This window comes from Cryptomeria japonica, chromosome 6 (assembly GCF_030272615.1).
Source record: "Cryptomeria japonica chromosome 6, Sugi_1.0, whole genome shotgun sequence".
Taxonomy (NCBI): domain Eukaryota; kingdom Viridiplantae; phylum Streptophyta; class Pinopsida; order Cupressales; family Cupressaceae; genus Cryptomeria; species Cryptomeria japonica.
Window position 1 is genome coordinate 6,413,664 of NC_081410.1, and position 10,952 is coordinate 6,424,615.

The following is a 10,952-nucleotide window of genomic DNA, read 5'->3' on the forward strand; positions in this document are numbered from 1 at the left end:
AACTTTAGATAAATTATAATCTTATCATTTTTCATACAGGAAATAGCCATAGTTGCTTCATCGATGGTGAGCCCTCCTAAGTCTACTAGAGAAGCATCTCAGGCTCGAGTACACTTTTGTTCTATATATTGTAGATTTTTAGTGTTCTTGATCTATATAAGTTATTACCTTGTATCAATTGTATTTAACCTACAATATTTATCATTGCATTAATTGCATTTAATTTTATCATTTTTCATACAGGAAATAGCCATAGTTGCTCCATCAATGACAAGCCTTCCTAATTCTATTGGAGAAACATCTTAGGCTCTGCTACACTTTTGTTCTATATATTGTAGATTTTTAGTGTTTTTGATCTATATATGTCATTACCTTGTATTAATTGTATTTAACCTACAATAGGGCCCTTCGCAGTTTGGCCATAATGTGGATCTTCTCAAGTTCCATTTTAAGAGGACTCCTAAGTCTGACAAGGCAATGAGAGAAAACATGGTAGATCTCGGATCAACGGATGAGATAATCTACAATTCAATTGCAAAGAAAGTATACTTGAATGTATAGTTACGTTGATAATTGTGAACTATTTTGTACAAAGGATTCTAACTTGGCTTTTGAATTGTGTTTATGCAGCCATCTACAGATTTGCATACTGCATCAAAGAGGCTCGATTTTGATGATCCACCACAACTATAGGATCATATAGTGTTAGCTGTGGTCATCGAAGGACAAATACATCTAGATATATTCTACATTTTTATTGTATACTGATCTGGGAATGGCATATGCCATATTTTTGTAAAACTTTTATTGACTTGGCATATATGTCATTTTTTGTATACATACACAATTATTGTGCATTTTGATATATATAAATGTTGATATTCAATAAATGTGCATTGTGTTCATTATTGTGCATTTTTTGATATTGATATTGATATTCGATACATACACATTTTGTTCATTGTGCTCATTATTGTGCATTTTGATATATATAAATGTTGATTTATAATTGATATAGTTAATTTTTGCTCAAACAAAGACATACAATTCATTATGTGAGAAATATATCCAAAGCGCTCAATGAAATAAGTCTGAATGACAACAAACAAGATTACAAAATTATAATAAAAGAGCTTCCAACACACAATCATTAAAATTTGTCTCTACCTAAAATAGTAGTTGCAAGCTAGGTATTGCCAAAACCAGTGGTTTTCTAATCAATTACTTCAGCTAAATAAATGTCTTTTGTTGAATTCTACCCCATATAAAAGACTTAACAATTGCCATCACGAAATATGAAGCATTGCAACTGTGGAATATGATTTGATAAGCTTTCTCAAATATTGAACTACCCCTAGAAAACTCCATGTCTCAATCACAATGGAAGTCTTGGATCACTTCAAAATAGCTTCCACTTTTACTAAATTCTTAACAATAGTTGGATCCTTGTCTGATAAATTTTGATCTCAGCTACTCCATAGACTTGGCTAATCTTTGATCTCAGACTTAGACAACTATTCGGTGTATTTGGTGTCTGCCCTTTTATAAAGTTAAATGAATATTTGCCTATGTAATCAACAATATAAATATAAACAACAAAATCTATTTTCTACAATCAGGGGTTAAACTCTATTTTATTTACTCTATATATCTCTATGCTGATTTTTTCAAAAAATCTTGTACTTGTGGTTTGCTTATTTTTACCCCAAACGATTTTTTTTGCTATGGTATAAAGCATTACAATTGTGGAATGTGATTTGATAATCTTTCTAAAACATTGAATTAACCCTACAAAACTCCTTGCCTCAATCACAATGAAATTCAATGGTAATGATCACTAGATGTTTTTTATTCATTTCCTTTATATCTGTCAATGTGAGTGGTGCGGGAGCACCCTAATGATCGCAATGGTCAAATTTGGGTTTTTGTCTCTTTTTGTGTTGTTTCATCTAAATAAGGTCATTTGTTAATGATCATTTGGAGTCATTTGTAAAAGTTTGGGGTCATTTGGATAAAAGATGTAAAAGTTGCTCAGGTGTTGTCAAAGTTGTCAAAGTTTGGTGTTGGATACGGAAACCACTTGTGTGGTCATAAATAGCATCTTCAACATGACCCAAGGGTTGAAAAACTTGTATTGAAGTTTTGTATAAAGTAGGATAGGCGAAAATTGTCAGATGCATGCAATGCAAGGTTGCAAGATAGCCTAAATTTGATTTCGTTCGTCATGGGGATGAACCAGCAGCACAAGCGCATCTGAGTGGGAAATATTATGGTAGGAGTGCTCTTGTTGTGCCTCCCAACTCACTGGAACGTCCAAAGCCATATCCTACCGACGCGATTGCTCAAGTGCTCTAAGTCCCAAAAATTGTCAAATTTTGATGGACTGTTTCTCGCAATCTAGGACGCATACGATTGACCTGTTTGAACTTATAGGGTCGAATCTGAACAAGCTCCCAAGTGTTATTGTTCTCAATCTGATTCAACTCTTCTTCCATAGCTTTTATCCAATTTTCATCTTTACATGCTTATGCAACATCTTTAGGTTCAATATTGGAAATCAAACATATATCTTCAGCAACAATCCTTGTCCTAGTCATCACACCTTTATTCTTATCATCAATAATATGATTTTATGAATGATTCAATCTTATATACCTCAGAGTCTTTTGATTATTCTGATTATTCTGATTCTTAGGCTGATGAACTTCTTCACCGACAGCAGCAATATCCTTATTAATTGTCTCCACCAGATCATTCTACTTCAAGATCTCGGTTTGCACGGGCTTTGAAATGACATTTTGATCATCAAATTCATATCTGCATGCTATGACCTTATTTCCATGACACTCATCAACTTTCACATTTTCACTCCCCACTATCTTTTTCAACCTCTTATTGTAACAATGGTAGGCCTTGCTCTTAGTAGAATAACACAAGAAGATTCCTTCATCACATCTTGCATCAAACTTTCCTATATCTTCATCTCTTTTCATATAACGTTTGCTACCAAAAACTTTAAAAAACTCACTGTAGGAACATGACCAAACCATAGCTCATAAGGAGTATTACCAGAATCACCTTTTATATGCACTTGGTTGAATGTGTAAACAACAGTGATAACAACTTCTCTCCAAAAGGTTTGTGCAACATTTCCTTCAATCAGCATAGTCATGGTAGCATCCAAAATAGTTATGTTCTTTCTTTCAACAACTCCATTTTGTTGAGGGGTTCTAGGAGCATATAATTGTCTTCTAATTCCATTCCTCTCATAGAATGTATCAAACTCTCCAAATGTGAATTCTCCTCTTTTGTCAGATCTCAAACACTTCAACTTCAATCCTCTCTCTGTCTCCACTCTAGCTTTGAATATCTTGAATTTCTCCAACACTTCTAATTTCTCCCTTAGAAATGTAACCCACATTATCCTAGAAGAATCATCAATCAGTAACATGAAATATCTATCACTCTGCATGCTTCTCACTTTAGTAGGACCACACAAGTCAATATGTACAAGATCCAACAATCCATTAGATGAATACAACTTACTCTTGAATGTAGTTCTTGTTTGCTTTCCCATCTGACATTCCTTACATACTAGATTAGCAGGCTTCACAATCTTAGGCAAATCTCTAACAACTTGAGTAGAACTTATCCTTATCATGCAATCAAAATTAACATGGCTCATTCTCCTATGCCACATCCAAATATCATCTATCTGAGAAATTAAACAACTTTTCTCACCAGCATTCAAGTGAAAGATATTGCCTTTAGTCTTAGTCATTGATGCAATCTCTATACCAGAGGCATTTAGAATCTTGCATTTACCATTCTTGAATTGCAAATCATATCCCTTGTCAACCATCTATCCAACACTCAAAATATTATTCTTCAAACCTTCAACATTCAAGACATCATCAATATTATGCTTACCATTGAAAGATATAGAACCTCTACCACGAACCACACAAGCTTTGTCATCTCCAAATCTTACTATACCACCATCATATCTCTCCATATTCACAAATTTTCTTTTATCGCCTGTCATATGATGTGAACAACTGTTGTTAATCACCCGTTAATATTTCTCCTCAATCTTAGCGGCCAAAGTTTTCTTCTCAAGAATGCAGCTTGTAGAATTCACTGGTGTTAGAGTAATCGGGTCTTTACTTGATTAATTAAACGACATTTGTTTAATTAATTAAGTTCCCCTTTATCTCTTTTACACTTAAGCTAGCATTAGGTGCATAATAATTAATTCTTTTATTAATTATTATATGCAAGCCTAGGGTTTTCCCTTTTAGGGTTTCTTGACCTATTAGAGGTTGAATCTTTTCTTTTTTATCATTATTCTATTACACATTTTTGTGAATATAGAGCTCTCATCTTCTTAAGCATTTTCTGTGTATTTTGGTTTTTCTTTGTTGCTTCCTTGCTTCTCCATGTAATAGGTTTATTCAGCTTGCAGAAATCATTTAGGCTCCTGTGTTATTGTATTTCTCAACTCTTGCATGGTATTAGAGCTTTAGATTTGTAGCTACCTGTTCTTGTTTTGAGTGTTTTGCATTGGAAGCAGATCTGGGGTTTTTCAAAAGTTTTTTTGTGCACCTAGGGATAGGCCTTTTTCTGAGCGCTTTGGGCCTAAACGGGCCTCACCATCGTGCTCAGAAGGCCCAAAAACCCATATGGTCATATAAAACTTGACCACTTTTGACTCCTAAGCCTCTGGGGCTATTTTTTCGATCATACGACCCTGGCATGCAGTTCGAGAAATTTTTTTTTTAAAATGCCCTTTTACGGCATGCAGGTTGAAATTTGATTTTTTTGAAATTTTTTTTAAAAAAAACCTCTTTCCAAACAAATCGGCAAATTTTTTTTGGGGGTTTTGGTTCCCCTACCAGCCTGACAGTCCAACCGCCGGACCTGTCAAAGCGGGCCTCGCTGGCCTCCGATCCCTACTGGTCTCTAGCCCCTGCCGGCCCCCGACCACCGCAGTCCCGCTAGCCACCGCAGCCTCCGCTCACCGACCACCACAGCCTTGCCGCCGCTCCACCACCGGAGCGCCGCCCACGGGCCACCTTTGCTTAGACCTGCCACCAGACCGCCTCCCTCTTGCCTTTTTAGGGGGGGTTGGTTTTTTCTTCATAACTTGAGCATACGGAATCATTTTTTCAAAAACGAATAGGCGTCAGAAATCTGGTTACGAGCCGGACCTCGTGGTATTGGATTTTTTTTCCAATTTTTCTATTTGACTATACTTTTTTCCAGTCAAAGTGGGGTCACTTTTTTTCACTTCCGGGGCCATAAAATGGGCAAACTGACTCCTTTTTTAGAAAAACGAATAGGCATTGGAAAGCTCTCAGCATTCTCTATTTAGATACGTGATCTTGTTTCTCAAATTTTTCATCAGGTACATGATATTTCAGTTTGAAGTTGTTTTGCTTATGTACTGCTTCCTTCTCATCAGTACGTACTTCCGATGATGGATCTTGGAGTTTAATTTGAAATATTGTAAAAAGAAATCACACAATCAAAACTAGAAGCAATGCGCAATAACATTATGGATTGTGAAAATTATGTCTTCGAATTATTGATCATGTTGTCATTAGTACTACATAAAGGAAATTATTAAATTATCTAAATTATATTGCATTTAAAAATAAATGACTATATTAAAAATTCATGTGATGAAATTATAATGATAAGTCCTATTGTCAACATGACCATAATTCACAAATATTCGATGCATATACATGTATGGTGATATAGGCAATTCGTTCTTTGTGGTGAAAATGACTAAAACATAGTTGAACATTAACCAACGAGTTTGAACAATGAAAAATAATACTAGGTATAGGCATGACCTACTCACTTTAGAAAAATCCCAATCAAGTAGGATTTCACTCTCAAAATTTAAGAGCACCTAACAAAGTGTGTTTAGTTGTATAAAAAAATGATTTGATGAGTTCTTAGATTTAAGACATTTATTTATTTAATATTTCACATAGTAGATTGTGATTGCAAATATATATGTAATGGAGATGATGACTATAAATGAAAGAGTTTTAGAGGATCTAAACAACTAGGCTTTTAGTTTTAATTGTTTTTTTCTCGAGTGTGATAATTTTCCTTGTGAGTAATTCTAATATTTGAATCCACTAGAAACGGGTGCTCCTCCTATGTTGTATAAAAATTATATAACCAAATTCAAATTTCCTAATAAATGTAGGCTTGAACTTGAACCCTCTCTCTCTCTCTCTACCCATCTCTCCCATTTGTATCCCTCATCTCTATCTCTCCCCCCTTCTCTCTTTCCCTCCTCTACCTATTTATCACCATTTCTCTTCTTCCTCCCTATCTAATCCTCTTTATTTATCCCCAGATCTCCCTCCCCTACACCCGCCATATCCCCTAACTATCTCTCTATCGTTACCCCCCTCTCTCTTTGTCTTCCCATATATCTTTATCTCCATCTCTTTTTATTCTGGTATATCTATATTTATCCCCTTTTCTCTCTCCCTATCTCTATCTATCATTGTATCTATCTCTATTTTTCTATTTCTACTTCTCTATATTTGCCAACTACTCTATCTATCTCTTCATCTCTCTACCCATCTTTCCCTCTCTCTATATTTATTATATATATATATCACTTAGTCTCACAATCAATATATATATATATCACTCTACTTATTTCCATCTCTCTTCCTATATCTTCATCTTTATCTCTATTTTCCTCCCTCTATATCCACCTCTCTCTCTCTCTCTCTCTCTCTCTCTCTCTCTCTCTCTCTCTCTCAAATATAACATGATACTATTTCAAATATAACATGATACTATTGGTAATGGATCTTGATATCCTCTCTCTCTCTCTCTCTCTCTCTCTCTCTCTCTCTCTCTCTCTCTCACTCACACACACACACACACACACACACACACACACACATATATATATATAGTTGTGTATGTGTGTGTGTGTGTGTGTGTGTGTGTGTGTGTGTGACTTAAACAAACCTCTAAATTAGGAATATAAGTATTCAAATATGACTCAAAAATAAGGAATATAATCAAGATCCATTACGAATAGTCTCATGATATATTGCAATATATATGTATATACATTTATATACATACATACATACATACATACATACATATATATATATACATGTATGTATATATTCCTAATTTAGAGGTTTGTTTGAGTCATATTTGAATACTTGTAAGTGAACAAATAGTTATTTCAAAGCTACCACTTCTCCATTAATACCTTTATTGCATAAACAACATAATTTACTAAATGACCTATGAATTTAACTCTTGTACTCCACAAATGTATGCAAAAGAAATAAAATAAAATTTCCTATAATTAACTTTCCACACCTTTTCAGCGTACCCATTGCACACCAAGATACAATTGCTAGTATATATTATCCTTTAAATTAAATTCTATATACATACATTTTAATATTGAACTCACATATACATATATTCAAACTCGAGATTCTAGGTAGTCTCGCGCATGCCAGACTTGACAATTCAGGATGTATCGACATTAAACAAATAGAGTAAGAATAGAATACTCTATAATATGTCGTCATACGGGTGCATACCCCAAAGACTCGCTTGGATGTCAGATATACACCCATGCAGTATATTCACTGCATATCCTTCCTAGCCTTCGATATATGTTGTCCACATTTCTAGCTCAACCCCATCTCTGAATCACCGGAAATTTGCTTTAATCTGTGAAACTTTGATCTCTGCATAGTTGGCTGGAAGCTCTGTTTTCTTAGCAATTTGGGTCATATTTTCTAATTTGGTTAGTTTTTTCAGTCTGGTAGAGGAGTAAATTAGTCTGGAAAGGCATATTTGTTAGGCCAAAACGTTTCTTTCAAGTAGTTTCCTTTTTCTTTTCTTTTTGCTTTTGAAAATTTAATTTGGGCACAACTAGGCTTTTCTGACTTACTCTTAAATCAATTTTGGCAGGCTGAATTTATCTGCTTGAGCTCCAGAAATGTCTATGAAGTCAGATAATGGGTTAGAGAGGAAGGTGTTGTATGACCCACTTTACAGTCCAAGGCCTCTGCAGAATAACAACAATAATAGTCAGGTCAGAAAGCTGTTTGATGATTTCAGTGTTGCAAATCATGTGCACTTTTTGAGGCCACCGTTGGTCTCAGGGAATACTAGCACTCTGCTGCAGAAGCAGAACAAGGAAGAAAGCCTTAAAAAATGAGCTTGGCTTATTCTTCTTTTGCTGCTCAAATGGTTGTAATGACTTTAAGGTGTGGTCATGGTGTATTTACATTGTGTATATAATTCTCAGAATTGCATGTAGGAGTCTTTCTATGTACATAAGTTTGTCTTCAAACTTTGTGTTACGGCCAGGTGAAAATATGTCACTGATGGGATTGTGATAAATTTTCAAGGCACTTCAGCTTTACATTAAATATATCAAAGTGTTAATTATACCACTGTTTGGAGGGTTCTGGTTTGAATTTTTAGTGACGTGTTTCTTTTGTTCTTCATCTTGATGATGATGAATCATAGAGTTTGGTTTGAAACATTAATGAAAATGATATATGCATTCATTCATTCATTCTTATCTTGGTATTCTCTATAAACATCTTGATGATGGATCGAAGAGTGTGATCAGAAACGTTGATGCAAATAAAGTCACACAATCAAATCCAGGAACAACAATAGATTTATCATTATGAATTGTGAAAATCTGATCATTCTAATCATAGTTGAACTACTCGCGATTCGGCTCGACTCGCCAAGCCCCTGAGAAAAAAACTCGGCGAAAACTCGGGAAAAACTCGGAAAAACTCGGCAATGTAAAAACACGCTTAATTTTAATAAAAAATGCATTTTTTTTGCAAAATTTAATGAGAAGATGCATCCAATGAGTCAATAAATGATAACACAAAAGAAACAAGCTGATTCTAGATATATTTGATTGCAAAGTGTCTACAAAATCGCATCCTCATGAGAAATGTTGATGGCTGGAAGCAAAATAGTAAATAGTTTTTGTAAAACCAAAAGTAAATACAACTTCCTCTCCCCAGCTCTAGCTAAAACTACTTTCAAACTTTCATCATATTTGAAATTTCATCATTCATACTCATAGTTTCAAACTTTCAACTCAAAGTTGGGGTCAAGGGGCATTGCCGAAGGATCCTGAAATTTGACTAAGTCTGGAAAATTGAAGAATCCTCCAAAACCTAGATTTTGCATTATAACTCCTGGAGGTCCGAAACCACTCTCAAACATCCTGACAGTATATATGGAATATAACTTAAAGTATAAGAATGTTATATTCCATATATGAATCCTGACGGACAGACCAAAAAACTTGGCGATTACTTGAGGGCATAGTGGGCTCTCAAGGTGGCCCTTCCAAGTGAGTTTCCCCCTTCTCAGCCCAAAACCATATAGAAAAACAAAAAATGCATGTATTTTTGGCCGTTTTTTGCTGTTATGCTAACCCATGCGAGTTTTTCTTTATAACTCGCCGAGTTTTTGAAAAAAACTCGCCAAAAACTCGGCGAGTTTTTGGCAAAAACTCGGCGAGTTTTCCTGGCGAGTAGAAGTCATTACTACTCGCCAGGTCCAAAAACTCGGCGAGTTTTTGTCACTCGCCGAGTTTTCGGCGAGTGTGCCATCTATGATTCTAATGATATATACAGTCAAATCTAGAAACTTAAATCGGGATATCTACTATTTTAATTTCTATGTCAATGGCAGTCCTGTAATTGCATATCTACTAATTTAATTTCTATGTCAATGGCAGTCCTGTAATTGCAGAGTTTTGGTGTCCTTGAAAGTGATTGATAATGCCTTTTTTGTTTTTGCCAGAGAATACGTCACAATCTTTCTATTATGGCAAAAACTCGCCGAGTTTTTGGCGAGTAGAAGTCATTACTACTCGCCAGGTCCAAAAACTCGGCGAGTTTTTGTCACTCGCCGAGTTTTCGGCGAGTGTGCCATCTATGATTCTAATGATATATACAGTCAAATCTAGAAACTTAAATCGGGATATCTACTATTTTAATTTCTATGTCAATGGCAGTCCTGTAATTGCATATCTACTAATTTAATTTCTATGTCAATGGCAGTCCTGTAATTGCAGAGTTTTGGTGTCCTTGAAAGTGATTGATAATGCCTTTTTTGTTTTTGCCAGAGAATACGTCACAATCTTTCTATTATAAGCTTTACATGCCATTTTAATCTGAATGAAATTTTAATCTGTTTGTATTAACTTAAATTGTAACTCAGGGTGATATTTTGTTAGACCATTTTAATGCCTTGTTAAATGGAAATGAATAATTGTACTGCTACTGCAATTTGTATCAATTTCACAGAAAGTATAGATGGCATTTGTGAGAGTGCAGTAGTTTGTATGAGCATTATGATGTAGTACAATCAACAGAGCAACATGATGTAATGGATAACATCTCTATAATGTATCTCTACATTATTTTGTTGATATCTATTTGGAGTTTTGTGAAAGGTATCAAATCATATATTAGTGGGCGTCTCATTCTACTTTTAACTAGTTGAAATTGCTCTCAAAACTTTGATTAGTGCGGTTCATCATGAGATTTTCTCCCTTGGAAATAAAGGATCCATCACTATCTAAAATTAAAATATAGTAATTTAGAAAGCCAATTTATTGAGGTAGGTGTTTATTACTTCGAAATTTAATTTAAAAATATGATACAACATTTAAATATATAAATCAAACAGTATGAGAAGAGCATTAAGTTGACTATGGAATGTAAAGGTGAGAGATAACAGATTAAAATAGGTGATGGTATTTGATGTTTGTTTTGCTCTCTATCTTGTATTGGTTTGGGGCAAGACAAAGAATCTTGAAATTCTATTTGAAATCTATACATGTTTGTCTTTGGACTCTTATGTTAGGTGGATGATGGTGCATGCACTTT

The 10,952-nt window shown here is 34.7% G+C and overlaps 1 long non-coding RNA gene across 1 annotated transcript; it reads left to right on the forward strand.

Moving 5' to 3' along the window:
• Window positions 1-7,478: 7,478 nt before the first annotated feature.
• Window positions 7,479-8,469, forward strand: LOC131077571 (uncharacterized). The gene is made up of 2 exons (XR_009358310.1): window positions 7,479-7,819; window positions 7,987-8,469. It is a non-coding gene; the product is annotated as an uncharacterized LOC131077571 (long non-coding RNA).
• Window positions 8,470-10,952: the final 2,483 nt, after the last annotated feature.